The 27,126-nt window shown below is 38.1% G+C and overlaps 1 long non-coding RNA gene and 1 pseudogene across 1 annotated transcript in view; both read right to left on the minus strand.

Moving 5' to 3' along the window:
• Positions 1–27,126, minus strand: part of LOC135269216 (uncharacterized) — a 295,851-nt gene that overhangs the window by 49,366 nt on the left and 219,359 nt on the right. The window lies entirely within an intron of this gene.
• Positions 5,048–5,566, minus strand: LOC105719594 (ADP-ribosylation factor-like protein 5A; annotated as a pseudogene).

Raw genomic sequence — 27,126 nt, forward strand, 5'->3', positions numbered from 1 at the left:
CTGACCAAAGAGAAGAATGCCCTCTCAAACCACTCCTATTCAACATAGTTTTGGAAGTTCTGGCCAGGGAAATCAGGCAAGAGAAAGAAATAAAGAGCATTTAAATAGAAAGAGAGGAAGTAAAAATGTCTCTGTTTGTAGATGACATAATTGTATATTTAGAACACCCTATTGTCTCAGCCTAAAAACTTCTTAAGCTGATAAGCAATTTCAGAAAAGTCTCAGGATAAAAATCAATATGCAAAAATCACAAGCATTCATATACACCAATAACAGACAAGCAGAGAGGCAAATCATGAGTGAACTCCCATTCACTGTTGCTACAAACAGAATAAAATAGGAATAAACTTACAAGGGATGTGAAGGACTTCTTCAAGTAGAACTACAAACTACTGTTCAAGGAAATTAGAGAGAACACAAACAGATGGAAAAAACCTTCCATGCTATATGGATAGGAAGAATAGACATTGTGAAAATGGCCATACTACCCAAAGTAATTTAGATTTAATGCCATTCCCTTAAAACTACCATTGACTTTCTTTACAGAATTAGAAAAGACTACTTTAAATTTCATATAGAACCACAAAAGAGCCCATATAACCATGACAATCTTAGCAAAAACGACAAAACTGGAGGCATCACACTACGTGACTTCAAAGTATACTACGAACTTAGAGTAATCACAACAGCACACTGGTACCAAAACAGATATATATAGACCAATGGAATAGAACAGAGACCTCAGCAATAATACCACACATCTACAACCATCTGATCTTCAACAAACCTGACAAAAACAATGAGAAAAGGATTTCTTATTTAATAAATGGTGCTGGGAAAACTGACTAGCCATATGCAGAAAACAGAAACCGGACCCTTTCCTTACACCTCATACAAAAATTAGCTCAAGATGGATTAAAGACTTACATGTAAACTCTATGACCATAAAATCCCTAGAAGAAAACCTAGGCAATACCATTCAGAACATAGGCATGTGCAAAGAATTCATGACTAAATCAGCAAAATCAATTGCAACAAAAGCTGAAATTGACAAATGGGATCTAATTAAACTAAAGAGCTTCTTCACAGTAAAAGAAACTAGCATCAGAGTGAACAGGCAACCTACAGAATGAGAGAAAATCTTTGCAATCTATCCATGTGACAAAGGTCTAATATCCAGGATCTACAAGGAAATTAAACAAATTTACAAGAAAAAGACAAGGAACCCCATCAAAAAGTGGGCAAAGGATATGGACAGGGACTTCTCAAAAGAAGACATTTATACGTCCAATAAACATATGAAAAAAAGCTCATTATTACTGGTCATTAGATAAATGAAAATCAAAACCACAGTGAGATACCATGTCATGCCAGTTAGAATGGCGATCATTAAAAAGTCAGCAAACAACAGATGCTGGTAAGGCTGTGGAGAAATAGGAATGCTTTTACACTGTTGGTGTGAGTGTAGATTAGTTCAATGATTGTGGAAGGCAGTGTGGTGATTCCTAAAAGATCTAGAACCAGAAATACCATTTGACCCAGTGATCCCATTACTGGGTGTTTACTCAAAGGATTATTCTACAATAATGACACAAACACACATATGTTTATTAGAGCACTATTTACAATAGCAAAGACTTGGAACCAACCCAAATGCCCATCAACGATAGACTAGATAAAGAAAATGTGGCACATATATACCATGGAATACTATGCAGCCACAAAAAGAAATGAATTCACGTCCTTTTCAGGGACACGTATAAAGCTGAAAGCCAACATTCTCAGCAAACAGAGGAACAGGAAACCAAACACTGCATGTTCTCACTCATAAGTGAGAGTTGGACAATGAGAATGCATAGACACAGGGAGGGGAACATCAAACACCAGGCCCTGTAAGAGATGGGGGTGAGGGGAGGGAGGGCATTAGGACAAATACCTAGTGCATGTGGGGCTTAAAACCTAGATGATGGTTATAGGTACAGCAAACCACTATGGCACATGTATACCTATGTAATAAACTTGCACATTCTGCACATGTATCCCAGAACTTAAAGTAAAATTAAAAAATACAAGCATGTATGTGTTTATCAGAGCACAAGTCACAATAACAAATACATGGAATCAACCTAGATACTAAGCAATGGTTGATTCCATAAAGAATATTGATACTTATCATGGCATACTGTGCAGCCATAAAAATGAATAAAATTATATTCTTTGTAGCAACATGGATGTAGCTAGATGCCATTATACTCAGCAAATTAATTAAAAAATAGAAAACCAAATACTGCATGTTACCACTTATATGTCAGAGCTAAACTTTGGGTACACATGAACATAAAGATAGAATCAATAAACAATGGAGATTACTAGGATTTAAGGGTTGAAATACTGCATGTTATCACTTATATGTCAGAGTTATACTTTGGGTACACATGACCATAAAGATAGGATCAATAAACAATGGAGATTACTAGGGTTTAGGATTAAAATACTACCTATTGGGTACTATGATTACTATCTGGGTAATGAGACAAATTGTACCCCACATTTCAGCACCATACTACATACCCATGCAACAAACCTGCACATGTACCCCTTGAATCTAAAGTAAAAGTTGATTTTTTAAATGCTCAGTACTCACATTTAAATATTTTTCTTGTATTCCGTAGGTCCTAAAACAGCTGTGGCTTTTAGCCACCAAGAGTCATTAATAAAATTAAGATAATGTTATCTTCAAATTTCTATCCTACCCACACACTTAGCTCCTTTCTGCCCTCTCAGGTTCCTTCTTATTTTCACTGTGAGACTGTAACTGCTCTGAAAATCACTATAGTATGCAACACCTATACAGTTTACTAGTGTGAGTCATTCATTTAAGCTGATTATAGTTCTGATACATTTAGATGAAACTGTTGTACTCTGGAGAAGAAAAATAAATTAGTTCTTAGTTGAGGTGAAGTGTGCAGCTGAGCATTTCAATGCTCAAACAGTTTCTTACACTCAATTTCATTTGGTATATCTCTAAGAGAAGGAGAGGGGGGTGTTGGTGCTAGAAGCTGCACATTGTTTCACCATTTCCTCTTTCCTCATGGATGTTGAGGGCTTGGGTTTGGGCACAAGGATTGGATCCCTGACCATAGGGCAATAGGCAGAGACACTGGATCATCTCAGAGTTGTTCTCTGGGCCCCTCTTCCCCAACCATGTTCACAAACACACATGTGTAATCTTACTCTCCTCAAGGTAACTCTATTCCTCTGATTGGAGTATGTGTAGTCACAAAATGGGTGCAGTCAGCCCTGCCCAGAAATGTTCCCAAATAGTGCACTTGTTTGTCAGAAGCCCTGGACTTTGGACTTTGTCCCCAGGTCTTTACTAACCAACAGTCCTTTACCTGCCCTGGGCATCAATTTCCACTATTGATTAGTGATAGAACCACTTTTTTGAGGGGTGGGGTCAAGTTACTTCTTAATACAAATAATACATTGTATCAATCAATTTTTAAGCCAAATTCTTAACATTATTTTAAAAACTTGCATTTTATAATTATCAAATAATGCATTTATGTAATAGATGATATAAAAAAATTTAGAAGTAAAAAATCTCACACTATATTCCAAGTACCAAAATAAGAAAGAAGAAATTTGTGCTCAGAAAGATGCCTTACTTTTACTCTGAAATTCACTTTAACTGCTTGACATATAATTTAATACTTAAAAATAATACACATAAGTTGTTTAATAGTATTTATAAAATGTTAATTTCTGGGTAGTCATGTTTCACACAACAGTTTTCAATTAATACTGAGGATTCATTAGATTTTTTTTTTTTTTTTTGAGATGGAGTCTCTCTCTGTCACCCAGGCTGGAGTGCAGTGGCATGCTCTCAGCTCACTACAACCTACACCTCCCAGGTTCAAGTGATTCTTCTGCCTCAGTCTCCTGAGTAGCTGGGATTACAGGTGTGTGTGACCACGTCTAGCTAATTTTCGTATTTTTTTTAGTAGAGAAGGGATTTCACCCTGTTGGTCAGGCTGGTCTTGAACTCCTGCCCTTATGATCAGCCCACCTCAGTCTCTCAAAGTGTTGGGATTACAGGCGTGAGCCACGATGCCTGGCCTCATTTGATAATTTTAATCATAATTTATGATTCACTGATTAATGGATTAATAATTTATTCAGTAACTCGGATGCTATAAGAACCATTAAAAGGAATAATCTGATAGTTGCTCATTGTACATTTCTGCCCATGAGTAATACTAAAACAAGAATCTGATAGCTATCCCACTCTGTTGAATTACATGTTTCCATGTGTGTGATTTTGGTCAACAACAAAAAATAGATACACAATGTCATGCTTTTTCCTTTTCCTTTTTTTTTTTTTTTAACAAGCAGCTCAATGATTTGAGAGGTTGGTTAGTACAATACAGAGAACATAGGGAGAAAGTATAAACTGGCACTTAACACCAATGCCAATACTTACCTCATTATGGTTATAACTAAGGATATTATTAATATTCGTGTTATTTGTTTTTTCTTTAGAACATAAATCAAAGCCATTAACTTGAACTTGGGGTATATATACAATACACACACAACCTTAAGCAAAATACTTTTCATAAGTAACATTACATTTTAAAATATTGGAAATTGAATATCTGTGCTGATTTGTATTTTGACATAATGGAACAACAAGAAAACAACAGTTAACTAGGTAGGGCTACACTGATAATAAGGCTCTTAAAATTCAAAATGTCTTCCTTTCCCTTTCTACTTACCACAGTCTATGCAATGTCCTGAGAGGATTCATTATGAGAAAAATGTCAATCACAGCTTTAATAACTTACTTTGAAAAAACTAACGAGAAAGCAAATTGGAAAGTGAGACTTCATCTTTTTTTTCAAATAAATAATCTTAATTTTTCTTCTTATAGAAAAAAGTTTAAATTAGTTTATTATAAATATATTTAAACCATTAATTTTTGCAGCTTTCAGGTAAAGTCCAGCACTTCATTCATACAAAGTCTATGGGAAGAGATCAGTAGAGATCATCTAATCTTAAGTTGTGACATCATTCATTCAAGTCCTTGGCACAAGCCCTCACCAGTTAGAGCACAGCATGCCTGGATATGCCACTGGTGATCTTTAACAGAAGTTAGCTTCAAACCCTGGTAGATTTCTGCTATAGTCATGCACTCTGTAACATCTTATTTATTAGCAAAAATCAGCAATCCAGCTTTTCTTAGGTCCTCATGTGCTAACATTTTACAGAGTTCTCTAGTTACAGAAATCCTCTCTCTGTCTGTACTGTCCACAACAGCTATTATAAATTCTGTGTTTGTATATTAATTGTTCCAGGAAGAACAAAGAAATTCTTGTCCACCAACATCCCACATTAGGAAACGTGTATTATTAATCACTATCTCTTCTACATTACTTCGTACAATTTCATTCATAGAAAACTGGTAAAGGATGGTAGTTTTCCCTGCATTATCCAGACCAACAATGGTAACTTTGTGCTCCTGGTGATTGAACAGTCTCCATATTCTGGTGAAGAGAATTTCCATTGTCGGGCAGCCACCCCACCTCCAGACACCCGAGCCACCTGGCCTCTTCTGGTTCAGGCTGAAGGGGCAGAAAAAGATGCGCTGGAGCCTCGCCTCTACTGCTGCTCCCGCCCTGGCTGCAGTCCAGCTTCCGGGGAACCAGAAGGAGGCCGAAGCCCAGGCCGCCCAGCCGCGTGAGTTCCCCGCCGCTGCCGGCAGCACGAGCCTCACAGGCCACTGTCTTCCCCTAGCTCCTCTCCGCGGCTGCGATGGTGAGAACCCGGTAGAACCTTTTGAAACATGACTGACATTGCAGGATTCTAAGACCTTTATAAGCAAGATGCTCTTTACACCATCTGGGTTCTTTAAAAATCCATACCACAAGACAAACTTTGGATAATAGGCTTAGAGTAAGTGCTCTTGGTGAGATCCTTCAGTCCTGCTATACATCCTTAGTCTATTTATTCTCTCACATTTTTAAGTAACTATTTTACATATAGTCTTTTGTCTTGAAATCCTTTTTTTAATTTCTTTTACTTTAAGTTCTGGGATACATGTACAGAACTTGCAGGTTTCTTACATATGCATAGGTTTTACATACTCGTAGGTTTCTAAGTATACATATGCAATGGTGGTTTGCTGCACCCTTTGACCAGTCCTCTAAGTTCCCTCCCCTTGGCCCTCACCCCCGCAACAGGCCTTGATGTGTGTTGTTCCCCACCCTGAATTCATGTATTGTCATTGTTCAACTGCCACTTAGAACATGGGGTGTTGGTTTTCTGTCCCTGTGTTAGTTTGCTGAGGATAATGGCTTCCAGTTTTATCCATGTCCCTGAAAAGAACATAATCTCATTCGTTTTTATAGCTGTGTAGTATTTCATGGTGTATATGTACCACATTTTCTTTAACCAGTTGATCATTGATGGGCATTTGGGTTGGTTCCATGACTTTGCTATTGTAAATAGTGCTGCAAAAACCATACGTGTGCATGTGTCTTTATAGTAAAATGATTTATATTCCTTCGGGTATATCCCCAGTAATGGGATTGCTGGGTCAAATAATATTTCTGGTTCTAGATCCTTGAGGAATCGCCACACTGTCTTCCACAATGGTTGAACTAATTTACACTCCCACTAACAGTGTAAAAGCATTCCTATTTCTCCATTGACTCGCCAGCATCTATTGTTTCTGGACTTTTAAATACTTTTTTATACTCCTGTATTGGGTACATATATATTTAGAATAGTTAGCTCTTTTTGTTGAATGAATGCCTTACTATTATGTTTTGACCTTCTTTGTCTTTTTAAATCTTTGTTGGTTTAAAGTCTGTTTTTTTTTCTTTTTTCGAGAGTAGGATTGCAACTCCTGCTTTTTATTGCTTTCCATTTGCTTGGAAGATTTTTCTCCATTCCTTTATTTTTTAAAAAATTTATTTAAGTTAGGCATCACCTTTCTCTGGTGCCTCCTTGATAAACTTAATAATTGACTTTCTGAATCCTTTTTCTGGCAATTCAGGGATTTCTTCTTGGTTTGAATCCATTGCTGGTGATTTTCTCGGGTGTGGGGGTGCTAAAGATTCTTGTTTCGTCATATTGCCAGAATTGTTTTTCTGGTTTCTTCTCATTTGAGTAGTCTATGTCAGAGGGAAGATCTGGGGCTCAAGGGCTGGTGTTCAGATTCTTTTGACACACAGGGTTTTCCCTTGATGCAGTAATCTCCCTCTTTTCCTTGGGATGTGGCTTTCTGAGCTCAAACTGTAGTGATTGTTACTTCTTTTCTAAATCTAGCCACCCAGCATGAGTGCCAGACTTTGGGCTGGTTTTTTTTTTTTTTTTTTTTTTTTTTTTTTTTTACCAGGCTCTAAGGGGTGTCTGCACAGTCTTGTGATGTTAACCATCCTCAGGTCTCTCAGTCATGGATACCAGCACCTGTTGTGGTGTAGGGTACAGGTGTGTAGAATGGACTCTGTTGGTTTTTAATTGTAGTTGTTTACTGCAATAGTTTTGTGCTGGTTGGTCTTTTGCCAGGAGGTGGTGCTTTCAAGAGAGCATCAGCTGTGGTAGCATAGGGAGGATCAGGCAGTGGGTGGAGCCCTAGAACTCCCAAGAGAATATGATTTTTGACTTCAGCTATCAGTGTGGGTAGGGAAAGACCATGTGGGACAGGGTTACGTGTATCTGAGCTCAGACTCTCTGGGTTGAGTTTGTTGTGGCTGCTGTGGGGGATGGGGGTGTGGTTCCCAGGTCAATGGAGTTATGTTCAAGATGATTATAGCTGCCTCTGCTGTGTCATGCAGGTTGTCAGGGAAGTGGGGGAAAGTTGTCAGTCACAGTCCTCATCCAGCTCCCATGCAACCTGAAAGACTAGTCTTACTCTTACCCTGTCCCAACCAACAGCACCAAGTTGGTTTCCAGTTAGTGAGTGAGAAGGGCTGAGAACTTGCCCCAGGCTACCAGCCTTCCAGCTGAGAAAGCAAGCAAGGCTTTCATATCTTCTTCACTTGTAGAGTCTGCACACCGGACTCACACCCTCCCCTTAGTTCTGGTCAGGAAACTTCACATTCGATTGTAATTGTTACAAAGTTCAACTGGAGGTTTTCTTTTCCTCATGATCTTTTCCTAGTTCCTCTGGCAGCCTTCCCCATGGATGCCTGTGAGACAAGTAAGAAATGGCAAAAAGAACAAAGCTGGAGGCATCACACTACCAGACTTCAAACAACACTACAGGGCTACAGTAATCAAAAGAGTATGGTACTGGTACCAAAACAGAGATATAGACCAATGAAACAGAATAGAGGCCTCAGAGGCAACACCACACATCTACAACCATCTGATCTTTGACAAACCTGATAAAAACAAGCAATGGGGTAAGGATTCCCTGTTTAATAAGTGGTGTTGGGAAAACTGGCTAGCCATATGCAGAAAGCAGAAACTGGACCCCTTCCTGACACCTTACACTAAAATTAACTCCAGATGGATTAAAGACTTAAACATAAGACCTAACACCATAAAAACCCTAGAAGAAAACCTAGGCAAACCCATTCAGGACACAGGCATAGGCAAGGACTTCATGACCAAAACACCAAAAGCATTGGCAACAAAAACCAAAATAGACAAATGGGACCTAATCAAACTCCACAGCTTCTTCACAGCAAAAGAAACAATCATTAGAGTGAATCGGCAACCAACAGAATGGGAAAAAATTTTTGCAATCTACCCATCTGACAAAGGGCTAATGTCCAGAATCTACAAAGAACTAAAACAGATTTACAAGAAAAAAACAAGCCCATTCAAAAGTGGGTGAAGGATGTGAACAGACACTTTACAAAAGAAGACATATATGAGACCAGCAAACATACGAAAAAATGCTCATCATCACTGGTCATTAGAGAAATGCAAATCAAAACTACATTGAGATACCATCTCACACCAGTTAGAATGGCGATCATTAAAAAGTCTGGAGACAACAGATGCTGGAGAGGATGTGGAGAAACAGGAACACTTTTACACTGTTGGTGGGAGTGTAAATTAGTTCAACCATTGTGGAAAACAGTGTGGCGATTCCTCAAGGACCTAGAAATAGAAATTCCATTTGACCCAGCAATCCCATTACTAGGTATATATCCAAAGGATTATAAATCATTCTACTATAAAGACACAGGCACACGAATGTTCATTGCACACTGTTTACAATAGCAAAGACCTGGAACCAACCCAAATGCCCATCGATGATAGACTGGACAGGGAAAATGTGGCACATATACACCATGAAATACTATGCAGCCATAAAAAAGGATGAGTTTGTGTCCTTTGTAGGGACATGGATGAACCTGGAAACCATCATTCTCAGCAAAGTAACACAAGAACAGAAAACCAGACACCACATCCTCTCACTCATAAGTGGGTGTTGAACAATGAGAACACATGGACACAGGGAAGGGAGCACCACACACTGGGGTCTGTCAGGGGGAAATAGAGGAGGGACAGTGGAGGGTGGGGAGTTGGGAAGAGACAGCATGGGGAGAAATGCCAGATATAGGTAATGTGGAGAAAGGCAGCAAATCACACTGCCATGTGTGTACCTATGCAACAATCTTGCATGTTCTTCACATGTACACCAAAACCTAAAATGCAATTAAAAAAAGAAGAAAGAAATGGCTTCCCTGGGGATCCAGAGAGCCCGTAGGTCTTTTCCCACTGTTTTCTCTATCCCTGTATTTTGCTTGGCTCTCTGTATTGTTCCAGATAAGATCAAATTCTTCTCCTGTGACCTGGGCTTTCAGGTTCCCCAGTGAAGGTATGGATGATCCTCCTTTTCTGCTTTCACAATTTGGGCACTCACAGTATTTGGGTTGTCTCCCAGGTCCTACAGGAGCAATCCACTTCCTTCAAAGGGTTTGTGGATTTTCTAGGCTTTCCTGGTATATTTCCCCAGTAGTTCTTGGAGAAAAATTTCACAATGTGAGTCTCCACACACTGCTCTGTCTGTGTGAATGGAAACTGCAATTTAATCCTTCTTCCTATCCATTGTTTTTTCTCCTTCTCATCTCTTATAAATTTAATCTCTTTCTCTCTCTGTCTTGGTTTCTCTGTCTCTATGTCTCTCTTCACCTTTCTCTAGGCTTCTTGCCATTCTCAATTAAATTGCTTAAGTGTCTTGCATTTGAAATTTGAAATAAATAACTTTTCATTGACCCCATATTTCTGATTGGCTAATTGCCTATATCTACTTCCTTTAAAAGGTAAAGTCTTTAAAATAAATGATTTTATTCATATTCTCTATCTTTTTCATTTTCTACTCAATTATCAAGTAAATGCAACCTGACAATATCTCTATTTTTTAGAGGTAGTGGATAAAATTTTCCTGTTGTTGGATGTTGCAATGACCTATAAATGTTATCATATTCCCCTTCCAAACTATCTTCTGCCCTATATGTTATCTGAATTTTACACAAAGGTGAGAATAATCATATTACAATCAAAATAGTCCTCAGGACTACTGATGTATTGCCAGGGAGAGTGCTGTTTAGTGCTAATTTAGAGTCACAGCTGAGATAAAGCATTTACTTAGGCCTACTTTAGGCATAATTCTTGAAATGTATAGCACATTTACTGGTCTAATGGAAGAAATAACTTAAAGAAAAAACAGTGGCCCTTTCAATAATAGTGATAGATGTGTAAGGAAAGCAGCCTTATGTGTCTTCACTGACCCATACAGGTAGAGATCAGAGATGAATGATCAGGCCTATTCCAGACAAGGCAACTTTTTGTACAATCAGCTCAGTATATGGAGGCAGAAAGAACTAAATACAAATACCTTTTGGATACATTTCTAGCTCCTTAACTGTTTATTTTCTTGATGATCTAGTTGCTTCTTATCTTTCCAGCTTTTTTTCTCCGGCAACCAAATTCCAAGCACCATTTAGTCATTTTGAGATACTCATCATTACTCAAATGCTTTCTTCCGTTTGTCAGTGGTGTCTTTATGAAGAAATTTATCTTCTTTCTCCTCCAGGCTCTTGGGGTTAGGATTATATCAAACACCTTTAAGGTCTCAGCTAAAAGGAAGAATTCTGTGAAAAAAAAAAAACTGTTTCCCTGAATTACCACCTTCTCCTAAGTGTTGTTGTATCTTCCCGTACTTGTATTGAACACAGAATTTATTATTCTGAATTTTAATTACTTTAATTTTTAAATTAATTTTAAAAATTACTTTTACTTTTAATTTTAAAAATTAATTTTAATTCTTGTCAGATATGGATAATAATTTTTAGCTACTGTGGTTATAGAAAGAATTAAATGTGATATTCTATGTGAAATACCTAGCATAGTCATCATGAAGTAGAAAGTATGCAATAAATGGAATGTCTATTTACCTACTTGGACTCAATGACTTTTCTCCTGGAGATCTAGATTGTAGGTCACAGAAATGTCTAGCAAATGTCAGAAATCGAAGGATATCTTTCAATGATCAGAACTATTCTCTTGTTATCCCAAGAGGCATCCAAGTTCTTGGATCCTCGAAGTGGGTGATTTTTAGTTTCTTCTGGGCTTCTCCTCTCTTTCTATGAAGGAGCCTGAAACACATATGCCAGCCATGCTATACAATGGTTTCTCCCAAATTCTTTTTTATTTTTTATTATTTTTGTATTTTTTCAGATGGAGTCTCACTCTGTCACCCAGTCTGGAGTGCAGTGGCACGATCTCAGCTCACTGCAACCTCTGCCTCCTGGGTTCAAGTGATTCTCCTACCTTAGCCTCCCAAGTAGCTGAGATTACAGGTGCCCACCACAATATCTGGCTAATTTTTGTACTTTTAGGAGAGATGGTGTTTCATCATGTTTACCAGGCTGGTCTTGAATTCCTGACCTCAAGTGATCCTCTTGTCTCTGCCTCCCAAACTGCTGGAATTACAGGTGTGAGCCACTGCACCCAGCCTGTTTCTCCACACTTCTGAAGCTTGCTCTAAGTACGTGTCTAAATTCAGTCTCAGAGGACAACATATAGCTCATGTCATCTTCAGGAAGAGTGTGTACTCTAATATTCCTTACTATACTACTTCCCCAGTCTGTCATTTCTTGGTTCCAGAGTCCTTACTCCTGTGAGATATCTCTCCTAAGACTTAGTCTTTGTAGGAACCTCTCCAGCTGAAAGGCCATCCAGAGGGTCAGAAATTAACATTTCATAAGCCAATGAATAGTTCAGGACTTTTGCACTGAGGCCATAATACCATTCACAGCCAGTGTACCTGTGATAACTCACCCTGGTGCTCTGTTGACCCAAAGATAATGCTGTTTTCAATTGCAACTTCACAACAAAGAAATAGATGTAAAATTTATTTGTGAATATTCCTACAGAGACAAGGAGGGATTTGGTTTCTTTCAAGGTGATCCCCTTGCCTCTGCCCCCAAGTGAACTCATCTCTGAATGCCATAATACCTTTTCTGGACTGCACTCTTGTTGCAGATTATGTAGGCCCACCACTAGGTGGGTCTGCAGGACAGTGTCTTGCATGCCTTCTCTGGAACTAGTCAGGGACTAAAGGCTCCTGAGATGTCACTTCTGGCTCACTCATCTATAATTTCCTCTCATTTATCTCCCATACTGTTTTTCAGTGGTTTCAGAAAGAGCCATGATGATTATCGTAATGATAATGATGATGGTGATTATGATGATGATAGCTGTCATTTACTGAGCACCAACACTGTGCCAAGAACATATGTCTGAGCATCATGAGAATTATCACTTTTAAAGCTCACAACAAAACTATGAGGTGTGTAGTAACATTATCTTCAATTTGTAGACAAAATTTTAGAGGTATAAAAAGGGTAGATATAATACCAAAGTCACTCACATTGGAAGTTGTTGAGACAGGATTCTAATCTGTCTGGTCCCAGAAACAAACTGTGCAGAGAAATAAAGACATAGGTGGGGGCTGACTAGAAGCAGCTGCAGTTTGTGGTTTTCACAGAGAGAAATAGAAGGAATCAGCAAATACAGCACCTTCAATTGAATCATCCAGGTACTTGCATTCGGACTGATCAGGGAAATAGCTCAACACATGGAGAATGGAGAAAAACAGGGAAGAGCAATCGCCTACCAGGGAGCAACACAGAGTCAAGGAAACCTCCCTCTAGCCAGGGCAACAGTGAGTGAATGCGCAACACCAGAAAACCACACTTCTTCCAAAGATCTTTCAACCCTTGGGTCAGGAGATCCCCTCATGAACCCATTCCACCAGGGCATTTGGTCTGACACACAGAGCTGCATGGAGTCTTAATAGGGCAGCTACTCAGGCATGCATGGAGAACCAGGAGATATACATACTCCAGCTCCAGACACCCTGGCAAAGATGACTGTAACTCAGGCAAGACAGGAGGTTGAACTCTCGTACATACCCATAAAACGGGGTTCAATATAGGGTGCTGAGCAGCGATGGTCTGCAGGCCCCACTTCTATGGTGTCTCACAGGATAAGACTCACTGACTTGGAATTACAGCCAGCCACCAGCAACAGTGTTGTGCCTACTTGGGACATGGGACAGGATGAAGTTCCCAAGAGGAGGGGCAGGCCACAATCTTTGTTCCTTGAGCAACTCAGCCATTCTAGCCTGTGGGCTTTGGAGAGCCCAAGCCTACCAGGGCAGAATTGGGACCCCAGCACAGCACAGCTGCTGTATAAAAGCATGACCACACTCTTCCTTAAGTGAGTCCTTGATTTGTTCCTTTTCACTAGGGGGAACCTCCCAACTGGAAACTCCAACTATTCCTGCCAATGTTTTCTGGCTGATAGAGATTTGAAAACTTTTTGGGACACAGATGCTAAAGAGGGGAATGGTCTGCCATCTTTGGTGTTTCAGAGACTTAGCCATTTCAGTCTCCAGGCTTTGGAGATCCCAACCTGATTGGAGGTGGAAGCAGTACACCAGCACAGCACACCTGCTCTATGGAAGCAATGCTGACTGACACTTTAAGCAGGTTCCCAATTCTGTTTCTCCTGAGTGGGTGAGACCTCTCAACCAACATCTCCAGCCACCTCCTACAGGTGCATTTAGGATGGCAATAAGTCTGTATACCTCTGGGTGAAGTTCCCAAAGAAGGCTGCGGTCTTCCATCTTTGCTGTTCTGCAATCTCCACTGGTGATACCTCTAGATACTGGAAAATCCAAGGTGACTGGGAATTGTGGACCCTAGCAAACTGCAGTAGCCCTACTGAAAAGTGGCCAGACTGTTAAAAGAAAATAAAACCCATCTGAAGGTCAATAACCTCAAAGATTAAAGGTAGATAAGCCCACAAAGATAAGAATTAGTGCAAGAACACTGAAACCTCAAAAGTCAGAGAGATCTTGTTCCTTCAAATGACCAAATCACCTCTTCAGCAAGGGCTGAGACTAAGATGGCCGAAGTAACAAAAGTAGAATTCAGAATATAGACAAAAATGAACTTCACTGAGCTAAAGAAATAGGTTGTAACTCAATGCATAGAAGCTAAAAACCATAATAAACCAGTGCAGGAGCTAACAGACAAAATATCCAGTATAGAGAAGAATGTAACTGACCTGATAGAGCTGAAAAACACACTACAAGAACTTCATAATTCAATCACAAATATTAATATCAGAATACACCAAATGGAGAAAAAAATGTGAGAGCTTGAAGACTTTCTTTTTGAAATAAGCCAAAAATAGAGAAAAAAGAATGAAAAAGAATAAACGAAACCTCCAAGAAATATGGGATTGTGTAAAAAAATTAATCTATGACTGGTTTATCTGAAAGAGATGGGGAGAATGGAACAAATTTGAAAAACATATTTTAGGATATTATTCATGAAAACTTTTCAAATCTAGCTAGACAGGCCAACATTCAAATTCAGGAAATGCGGAGAACACCAGTAAGATACTGCATGAGAATATCATCCCCAAGACACATGGTCATCAGATTCTCCAAGGCTGAAATAAAAGAGAAAATGTTAAGGGCAGCCAGAGAGAAATACAAGGTTACCTACAAAGGAAAGCCCATCAGACTAAAAGTGAACTCCTAAGTGGAAACTCTCAAATATTGGCCCCAGGAGAAATTGGGGCAAATATTTAACATTCTTAAAGAAAAGAAATTTTAACCTATAATTTTGTATCTGGCCAAACTATGCTTCATAAGCAAAGAAATAAAATTCTTTTTCAGGCAAGCATATGCTGAGGAAATTCATTACCACCAGACTTGCCTTACAAGAGCTCCTGAAGGAAGCACTTGGTATGGAAAGGAAAAACTATTACTAGTCACTACAAAAACACACTGAGGTACACAGACCAGCGACACTATAAAGCAACCACACAAATGTCTGTAAAATAATCAGCTAACATCACAATGACAGAATCAAATTCACACATAACAATACTAACCTTAAATATAAATGAGCTAAATACCCCAATTAAAAGACACAGAGAGGAAAGCTGGATAATGAACCAAGACCCATTCATGTGTTGTCTTCAAAAGACCCATCTCACATGCAATGATACACATAGCCTCAAATAATGGGATGAAGAAAAATTTACCAAGCAAATGGAAAGCAGAGGTTGCAATCCTGGTTTCTGACAAAACAGACTTTAAACCAACAAGACATCAACAAAGACAAAGAAGGGCAATACATAATGGGGTAGTTCAACAGGGTTCAATTAAACAGGTTCCAATTCAACATAAAGGGTTCAATTTGACAGGAAGACTTAACTATCATAAGTATATATGCACCCAACTCAGGAGCACCCAGATTCATAAGTTCTTAGAGACCTTCAAAGAGACATAGACTCCTACACAATACTAGTGGGAGACTTTAACACCCCCACTGTCAATATTAAATCATTGACAAATAAAATTAACAAAAATATTCAGAATCTGAACTGGACCACCTGATAGAACTCTACAGAACTCTCCACATGAAACCAAAAGAATATAAATTCTTTTCAGTGCCACATGGCACTTACTATAAAATTGATCACACAATCAGAAGTAAAACACTCCTAGGCAAATGCAAAGAAACTGAAATTATAACAAACAGTATGTTGAACCACAAAACAATTCAATTAGAACTTAAGACAAAAAAATTCACTCAAAACCATAAAATTTTATGAAAATTAAATTAACTGCTCCTGAATGATTTTGGGGTAAATAATCTAATTAAGATAGAATCAAGAAGTTCTTTGAAACTAATGAGAACACAAAGAAAACGTACCAGAATCTGTGGGGCACAACTAAGGCAGTGTTAAGAGGTAAATTTATAGCACTAAGTGCCCACATCAAAAAGATAGAAATATCTCAAGTTAACAACCCAATATCACAACTACAAAAACTAGAGAACAAAAAGCAAACAAAGCCCAAAGCTAGCAGAAGGCAAGAAATAACAAAACGCAGAGCTGAACTGAATGATATAGACATAAAAAAACATTCAAAACACTACCAAATCTAGGAGCTGGTATTCTGAAAAAAATAATAAAAAAGATAGACTGCTGGTTGACTAATAAAGAAGTAAAGACAGGAGATTCAAATACAATCAGAAATTACAAGGGGGACTCAAGAGAAATACAAACAACCATCAGAAAATATTATAAACATCTCTATGCACATAAACTGGAAAATCTAGAAGAAATGGATAAATTCCTCGACACATACACCCTCCCAAGACTGAACCAGGAAGAAACTGAATCCCTGAAGAGACCAACAATGAGTTTTGAAATGGAAGCAGTAATAATTAGCCTACCAAACACAAAAAGCCCAAGACCAGATGGCTTCTCAGCTGAATTTTATCAGATGTAAAAGTAAGGTCTGGTTACTGAAAAGTATTCCATTCCTACTGAAAGTATTCCAAAAATGGGAAAAGACAGACTTTTCCCTAACTCATTCTATGAGGCCAGTGTCATCCTAATACCAAACCTGGCAAACGCACAACAACAAAAAAAGGAAACTTCATGCCAATATCCTTTGTAAACATTGATGAAAAAATCCTCAACAAGATACTGGCAAACAAAATCTAGCAGCACATTAAAAAGCTAATCCACAATTGTAAAGTAGGCTTCATCCCCTGGGACACAAAGTTGGTTCAACATACACAAATCAGTAAATTTGATTTATCACATAAACAATTAAAAACAAAAACTCACAATTTTCTCAATATATGTAGAAAATGCTCTTGATAAAATTCAACATTCATTCATATTAAAAACTCTCAATAAATGAAGTATTGCAGGAATATAGCTTAAAATAATTAGAGGCATATATAGGAAACCCACAGCCAATATCATACTGAATGCTCAAAAGCTGGAAGCATCCCCCTTGAAAACTGGTACAAAAAGATGATGCCACCTCTCATCCCTCCTATTCAACCTAGTGTTGTAAATTCTTGTCAGGGCAATTAGTCAAGAGAAAAAATAAAGAATATTGAAATACAAAGAGAGGACGTCAAACTATCCCTGTTTGTGAATGACATAATCTTATATGTAGAAAACCCCATCATCTCAGCTGAAAATCTTCTTAAGTTAATATAGAACTTCATCAAAGTCTCAGGATACAAAATCAATGTGCAAAAATCACTAGCATTTCTATATTCCAATAGCAGTCAAGCTGAAAGTCAAATTACAAACAAACTCCCATTCACAATTGCCACCAGAAGAATAAAATACCTAGAAATAAAGCTAACGAAGGAGGTAAAGGAGCTCTACAAGGAGAACTAAAAACCACCACTCAAAGGAATCAGAGATAATGCAATCAAATGGGGAAACATTCTACACTCAGAGATACAAAGAATCAATATTGCTAAAATGGCCATACTGCCCAAGTAATTTATAGATTCAATGGTATTCCCATTAAACTATCACTGATATTCTTCACAGGACAAAAAAAATTGCTTAATTTATATGGATCCAAAAAGGTGTCCAAATAGCAAATAGAATAAAGCCGAATATATCATGCTACCTGACTTCAGACTGTACTACAGGGCTATGGCAACCAAAACACCATGGTACCCGTACAAGAACATACATATAGATCATGGAAGAGAATAGAGAACCCAAAAATAAGACTGCACACCTACAACTATCTGATCTTTAACCAATTTGGCAAAAACAAGCAGTGGGGAAAAAATAAACAGTGCTGAGATAACTGGCTAGCCATATGCAGAAAATTGAAACTGTACCCCTTCCTTAAACCACATATAAAAATTAATTCAAGATTTATTAAGAACTTAAATGCAAAAACCCAAACTGTAAAAAGCATGGAAGACAACCTAAGCAACATCATTCAAGACATAGGTATGTTCAAAGATTTCATGAGAAAGAGGCCATGAGCAATTGTAAAAAAAAATAGTTAAAATGACAAATGGTATTGAATTAAACTAAAAAGCTACTGTAGCGTAAACTAAAATATCAACAGGGTAAAAAGCCAACCTAAAGAATGGAAAAAAATGCAAACTAACTATTTAACAAAAGTGTAATATTCAATATTTATTATTTATTTTTTTATTGTACTTTAGGTTATGGAGTACATGAGCAGATCACGCAGGATTGTTGCATAGGTACACATATGGCAAGGTGGTTTGCTGCCTCCATGCCCCTGTCACCTATATCTGGCATTTTTCCCCACGTTACCCCTCCCCAACCTCCCCACCCCTTAGTGTCCTTCCCCTAGCCCCCGCCCCAACAGACCCCAGTGTCTGATGCCCTGTGTCCATGTATTCTCATTGTTCATCACCCACCTGTGAGTGAAAGCATGTGGTGTTTGGTTTTCCGTTCTTGTGTCAGTTTGCTGAGAATGATGGTTTCCAGATTCATCCATGTCCCTATGAAGGACACAAACTCATCATTTTTTATGGCTGTGTAGTATTCCATGGTGTATACGTGCCACATTTTCTTTATCCAGTCTATCGTTGATGGACATTTGGGTTGGTTCCAGGTCTTTGCTATTGTAAACATTGCCACAATGAACATACGTGTGCATGTGTTGCAAACATTCTCAACATCACTGACTTTAAGCTACTTATAGTTAACAACTTGCTCACAATATTTCTGATTATTTAATGATTAGCTTTTGTGAATAGAAATAGCTTCAATTCAACTGAGTCCAGGGTATCAAAAAACATTATTTCTTTAAAAAAGAAAAGTTTATTTTATGTTTACAGGGTACATGTGCAAGATGTCCAGGTTTGTTACATAGGTAAATGTGTGTCATAGGGTTTGTTATACAGATTATTTTATCACCCCGGTGTTAAGCATAGTATTCATTAGTTATCTTTCCTGATCCTCTCCCTCCTTCCACCTTATACCTTCTGATAGAACACAGTATGTGTTTTTCCCCTCTATGCGTCCATGTGTTCTCATAATTTAGCTCCCACTTATAAGTGAGAACATGTGGTATTTGGTTTATTGTTCTCTGTGTTACTTTGCTGAGGATAATGGCCTCCAGCTCCATCCATGCTCCTGCAAAGGACATAATCTCATCCTTTTTTATGGCTGCATAGTATTCCATGGTGTATATGTACCACATTTTCTTTATGCAGTCTATCATTGATCATTGAAAATAGTGCTGCAATAAATATACACATGTATGTGTCTTTATAGTAGAACAATGTATATTCCTTTAGGTATATGCCCAGTAATGGTATTGCTGGGTTGAATGGTAGTTCTGTCTATAGGTCTTTGAGGCATCACCACACTATCTTCCACAATAAACTAATTTACACTCACACCAGAAGTGTATAAGCATTCCTTTTTCTCCACAACCTTGCCAAGATTTGTTATTTTTTACTTTTTAATAGTAGCCATTCTGACTGGTGTGAAATGCTATCTCATTGTGGTTTTTGTTTGCATTTCTCTAATCATCAGTGATATTCAGCTTTTTTGATATGCTTGTTGGCTACATGTTTGTCTTCTTTTGAAAAGTCTCTGTTTATGTGCATTGCCAACTTTTTAATGTTTGTTTTTTTCTATTACATTGGTTTAAGTTCTTGTAAATTGGTTTAGAGATGCTGGATAGGCTGGGTGCAGTGGCTCATGCCTATAATCCTAGCATTTTGGCAGGACAAGGCAGGTAGATCACTTGAGGTCAGGAGTTCAAAACCAGCCTGCCCAACATGGTGAAACCCCATCTCTACAAAAATACAAAAAATTAGCCAGGCATGATGGTGGATACCTTTAATCCCAGCTACTCAGGAGGCTGATGCAGGAGAATCACTTGAACCCAGGAGGTGGAAGTTACAATGGGCTGAGATTACACCATTGCACTCCAGCCTGAAGGACAGAGCAAGACTCCATCTCAAAAATAAATAAATAGGCCTGGGTGGGGGAGTTGAGCAAGATGGCAGAATAGGAACAGCTCTGCAGTACAGTTCCCAGCAAGAGCTACGGAGAGGGTGAGTGATCTCTGCATTTCCAGATGGGTACTAGGTATATCACAATGGAACTGGTTGCACAGTGGGTGTAGCCCAAGAATGGAGAGCCAAGGCAGGGTAGGGCGCTGCCTCACCTGGAAAGTGCAATCCCCAAAGGACACCCCTCCCTAACCAACAGATGCCATCGGGGGCTTTTCCATCCACTCCAGCACTCTGGTTCAGATACTGTGCTTCTCCTGCAGTTTTTACCACCCACTGACCAGGAAATTCCTGGGCCAAAAGGTGTCACAAGATTCCACCACAGCTGTTTCAGCTGGCGCCGCAGGTTTCTGCACAAAAACTCACACAAATGTGGGCAGCCATTTCAACTGGTGCCTGGAACACTTGGGAGACAGAGCCGTCAATTCAACTGAAAAAGAGTGGGCAGAAAATGGAGAGCCAGTTGATCTGGCTCAGTGAGTCCCACCCCCACAAAGACCAACAGTCTGAAATGCTCTGGATTGAGAGCTTCACAGTAAATGCAGATGGACCCGGGACAGTCCAGCTCTGTTGAGGGAAGGGTGCCTACCATTACCGAGGCAGTCCACCACTACCGAGGCAGTCTGCCATTACCAAGAAAGTCCACCATTACCAAGGCAGTCCACCATTATGGAGGCAGTCTGCCATTATTGAGATAGTCTGCCACTACTGAGGCAGTCTACCATTACTGAGGCAGACTGCCATTACTGAGGCAGTTCTAACTGTACATCTATACACAAAACCACAAGGAATTACATAGCAGCTGGGCAGAGCCCAAAGCAGCTCAGCAATGCCTCTGCTGGCAGATTGTGACTAGACTACCTCCTTGCTGGGCAGGGCATCTCTGAAAAAAGGCAGCAGCACATCAGGAACTTATAAATAAAGCCCCCCCTTCATTGGACAGAGCACCAGGGGAAAGAGGCAGTTAGGAGTTCTGCTGTAGTAGACTTAAACATACCTGCCCAGCAGCTCTGAACAGAACAACGGGACTCCCAGTACAGCATCTGAGCTCTTATAAGGGACAGACTGTCTCTTCAAGTGGCTCCCTCACCCTAATATATTCAAAGAGGCATCTCATATAGGAGACCTCTGGCTGACATCTGGTGGGTACCCTTCTGGGATGAAGATAACAGAAGAAGAAACCGGCAGCAACCCTTACTTTTCTGCAGCACACACGGGTAATATCCAGGCAAGCAGGGTCTGGAGTGGACCTCCAGCAGTCCTGCAGCAAAGGGGCCTGACTGTTAGAAGGAAAACTAAAAAACAGGAAGAAATAGCTTCAGCATCAGCAAAAAGGAATCCACTCAGAGACCCCATTCGAAAGTCACCAACCACAAAGAACATAGGTAGATAAATCCATGAAGATGGAAAGAAACCAGTGCAAAAAGATGAAAACACCCAAAACCAGAACACCTCACCTCCTCCAAGGGATCACAACTCCTCACCAGCAAGGGAACAAAGCTGGATGGAGAATAAGTCTGATGAATTGACAGAAGCAGGCTTCAGAAGGTGGGTAATAACAAACATCTCTGAGCTAAAAGAACACGTTCTAACCCCATGCAAAGACACTAAGAACCTGGAAAAAGGATTAGACGAAATGCAAACTAGAATAACCAGCTTAGAGAAGAACATAAACTACTTGATGGAGCTGAAAAACACAGCATGAGAACTTTGTGAAGCATACAGAAGTTTCAAAGGCTGAATTGACCAAGCAGAAGAAAAGATATCAGAGATTGAAAATCAACAAAATGAAATAAAATGAGAAGGCAAGATTAGATAAAAAGAGTGAAAAGAAAGGAACAAAGTCTCCACGAAATATGGGATTATGTGAAAAGACCTAATCTACATCTGATAGGTGTACCTGAATGTGACGGAGAGAATGAATCCAAGCTGGAAAACACTCTTCAGGATATTATCCAAGAAAACTTCTCCAACCTAGCAAGGGAGACCAACATTCAAGTCCAGGAAATACAGAGAATACCACAAAGATATTCCTCAAGAAGAGCAACCCCAAGGCACATAATCATCAGATTCACTAGGGTTGAAATGAAGGAAAAAATGCTAAGGGCAGCCAGAGAGAAAGGTCAGGTTACCCACGAAGGGAAGTCTGTTAGACTCACAGCAGATCTCCTGGCAGAAACCCTACAAGCCAGAAGAGAGTGGGGGACAATATTCAACATCCTTAAAGAAAAGAACTTTCAACCTAGAATTTCATATCCAGACAAACTAAGCTTCATAAGTGAAGGAGAAATAAAATCCTTTATAGATAAGCAGTTGCTGGGAGATTTCATCACCACCAGGCCTGCCTTACAAGAGTTCCTGAAAGAAGCACTAAACATGGAAAGGAACAACCAGTACCAGCCACTACAAAAACCTACCAAATGGTAAAGACCATTGATACAATGAAGAAACTGCATCAACTAATGGGCAAAACAAGCAGCTAACATCAAAATGGCAGGATCAAAGTCACACATAACAATATTAATCTTAAATGTAAATGGGCTAAATGCCCCAATCAAAAGACACAGACTGGGAAATCAGATAAAAAGCCAAGACCCATCCGTGTACTGTATTCAGGAAACCGATTTCACATGCAAGGACACACATAGGCTGAAAATAAAGGGATGGAGGAAGATTTACCGAGAAAATGGAGAGCAAAAAAAGTAGGAGTTGCAGTCATAATCTCTGATAAAATGGACTTTAAACCAACTCAGTATGGCTGCAGGTAACAATATCAACATATACAAATAAGTTACATTTGTACATACTAACAATGAACCCTCTGAGAAAAATTAGGAAAAAATTCTCATTTACAATAACACCAAAAAAATTTTTAGGTATAAATGTAACCAAGAAGATAAAAGTCTCATATACTGAAAGCTATAAAATATTAATACAAGAAATTAAATAAGGCACAAACAAGTAAAAAAAAATCTTGTGTTCATGGATTGTAAGACCTAATATTGTTAAAATGTCCATATTACCCAAAAAGATCTACAAATTCAATGCAATCCATATGAAAATCTCAATGGCATTTTTTACAGAAATATAACAATTTAAAAATTTATATAGAACAACAAAAGACTACCAATAGTCAAATAAATTCTTGAGAAAAAGCTGTAATCATCACCCTTTCTGATTTAAATCATAATACAAATACATAATAAACAAAAGAGTATGTTTCTGAAATAAAAACAGACACATAGCCCAACAATAGAACAGAATAGAGAGCCCAGAAATAAATGCACATATATACAGTGAACTGATCTGCAATAGGGTCACAATGAATATGCAATGAGGGTAAGATAGTCTGTTCAACAATTGGTGTTGGGGAAACAGTATATTCATGTGCAAAACAATAAAATTAAAGTATCATCTTAAACATTTCACAAAAATGAACTCAAAATGGATTAAAGACTTAAACAGAAGACTGAAAACTATAAAACTCTTAGAAATAAACAGGGAAAAGCTACAGGGCATTGGTCTTGGCAATGATTTTATGGATATGACATCAAAATTATTAAAAATTAAAGAGTGAAATTATATTAAAAGAAAATTTTCTGCAAAACAAACAAAACAATCCACAGAATAAATAGGCAACACGTGAAATGAGAGAAAATATTTGAAAACCATATATCTGACAAGAGGTTTATCTCCAAAATGTATAGGAAAATCCTACAAGTCAGCAGTTAAAAAAAATAATAATCTTATTAAAAACTGGTTAAGAACTTGACTAGACATTTTTTCAAAGAAGTCAGAGAAGGTCAACAAGTATATTCTAAAAATGCATCAGGGGAATGCAAATTAAAAACTACAGTAAGACATTATCTAACACTTCTCAAGATGACTATTATTTTAAAAAGAACAACACAAGTGTTGGTGAGGATGTGAAGAAATTGGAACCATTGTACAAGGTTTGTGAGAATAAAAAATGGTGCAATCACTATGGAATACAATATGGAGGTTCCTAAAAACTTAAAAATAGAACTACCATATAATTCAGCAATCTCACTTCGTAGTATTTATTCAAAAAAATTGAAATCAGGACTTTGAAAATACAGCAATACTCCTATACTCACTGCAGCACTATTCATGATAGCCAAGATGTGAAAACAACCTAAATGTCCATCAACAGATGAATGGATACATGAAATATTGTAGGCACAAAATTGAATAATATTCAACTTTTGAAAATAAGGAACACCTCAGATATGTGACATCATTTATGAACCTTGAGAATATACTAAGTAAAATAATAATCAACAATAATATATTGTACCTAAAAATTTGATGAGAGAGTAAATTCCTTTCTTTCTTTCTTTATTTTTCCTTCTTGCTTTCTTTTTCTTTCTTCTTTCTTCTTTCTTTCTTTCTGTCTCTCTTTCCTTCCTTCCTTCCTTCTTTCTTTCCCCCCCTTCCTCCCTCCTTCCTTTCTTTCTTTCTTTCTTTCTTTCTTTCTTTCTTTCTTTTCTTTTCTCTTTTTTTTTGAGATGGAGTCTCACTCTGTCACCAGGCTGGAGTGCAGCTTTCCTTCTTTCTTTCTTTCTTTCTTTCTTTCTTTCTTTCTTTCTTTCTTTCTCTTTCTTTCATTTATTTTACTTTAAGTTCTGAGATACATGTGCAGAATGTGCAGTTTTGTTACATAGGTATACATGTGCCATGGTGGTTTGCTACATGTATCAACCTGTCATCTAGGTTTTAAGCCCTGCATGCATTAGATATTTGTCCTAATGCTCTCCCTACCTTTGTCCCCCACCCCTTGACAGGTCCTGGTATGTGCTGTTCTCCTCTCTGTGTCCACGTATTCTCATTGTTCAACTCCCACTTATGAATGAGAACATGCCATGTTTGGTTTTCTGTTCCTGTGGTGGTTTGTTGAGAATGATGGTTTCCAGCTTCATCCAGGTTGCTGCAAAGAACATGATCTGATCTGATTCTTCTTTATGGTTGCAGAGTATTCCATGGTGTATATGTGCCATATTTTCTTTATCCAATCTATCATTAATGGACATTTGTGTTGGTTCCAAGTCTTTGCTCTTGTAAATAGTGCTGCAATAAACACATGTGTGCATGTGTCTTTACAGTAGAATGATTTATAATCAATTGGGTAAATACCCAGTAATGGGATTCCTGGGCCAAATGATATTTCTCATCCTAGATCCTTGAGGAATCACAATGGTTGAACTATTTTACATTCCCACCAACAGCATAACTGTTCCTATTTCTCCACATCCTCTCCAGCATCCGTTGTCTCCTGACTTTAATAATTGCCATTCTGACTGGTGAGAGATGGTATCTCATTGTAGTTTCGATTTGCATTTCTCTAATAATCAGTGATGATGAGCTTTTTAAAAAATACATTTTCTTAGCGGCATAAAAGCTGGAGTCATCATGCTACCTAACTTCAAACTATATACTACAATGCCAATGGAACAGAACAGAGATCTCCGAAATAACACCACACATTTACAACCACCTGATTATTGACAAACCTAACAAAAACAAGCAATGGGTAAAAGATTCCCTATTTAAAAAATAGTTCTGGGAAAACTGGCTAGCCATATGCAGAAAACTGAAACTAGACCCTTTCCTTACACACTCAAGATGTATTAAAACCTTAAATGTAACACATAAAACCATAAAAACCCTAGAAGAAAATCTAGGCAATACCATTCAGGACATAGGCATGGGCAAAGACTTCAAGACTAAAACACCAAAAGCAATTGCAACAAAAGCCAAAATTGACAAATGAGATCTAATTAGACTAAAGAGATTCTACACAGCCAAAGAAACTATCATCATAATGAACAGGCAACCTACAGAATAGGAGAAAAATTTTGAAATTTACCAATCTGACAAAGTTCTAATATCCAGAATCTACAAGGATTTTAAACAAATTTACAAACAAAACAAAACAACAAAAAGAGGGCAAACACTTCTCAAAATAGAGGAAAATTTTATGTTGTGTCTTCTTACCACGATAAAATATTTTGTTTAAAAAATGAACGATATAAAAAGCTAACAAACTTGATAGATGAATTCATGGCAAGATTATTAATATTGGCAATCTCTTAGCAAAAATGATGATGAAAAAAGCAAGGAAACAATTTATTAATGTGAATTATAAAACATGAGTCAACTGTGTAGATATTATAGACATTAAAAAGACAGTAAGGGATATCACCATTAAATATGAAATGAGCTGAAGGTTTTTTGTAGATATTCTTTATGAAATTGATGAAGTTCTCCTTTATTCCCAGTTTCTATTTATTACCAGTTTTTATTTTGGTTCATAAGATACATGTACAGATGTGTTACATGTGTAAATTGTGCATCATGTGTGTTTGATGCAAAGATTATTACATTACCCAGATAATAAACAGTACCCGAAAGGTACTGTGCTTATTAAAAGTAATGACAAAACCGCACTTACTTTTGCACCAATGTAATAGTTTTTTCATCCTCACCTTCCTCCACCTTCCACTCTCAAGTAGGCCCCAGTGTCTATTGTTCCCTTCTTTGTGTCAATGTGTACTCAATATTCAGGTCTCACATATGATATGAGAACATGCGATATTTGTCTTTCTATGCCTGACTTATTTTACTTAACATAATGGCCACCAGTTACATCCATGTTGCTACAAATGACAAGATTTCATCCTTTTTTTTGGATGAATAATATCTCAGTGTTTATACA

This window comes from Aotus nancymaae, unplaced genomic scaffold (genome assembly GCF_030222135.1).
Source record: "Aotus nancymaae isolate 86718 unplaced genomic scaffold, 86718_ANA_hifiasm-v0.15.2.pri h1tg000004l, whole genome shotgun sequence".
In the NCBI taxonomy this organism is placed as follows: Eukaryota; Metazoa; Chordata; class Mammalia; order Primates; family Aotidae; genus Aotus; species Aotus nancymaae.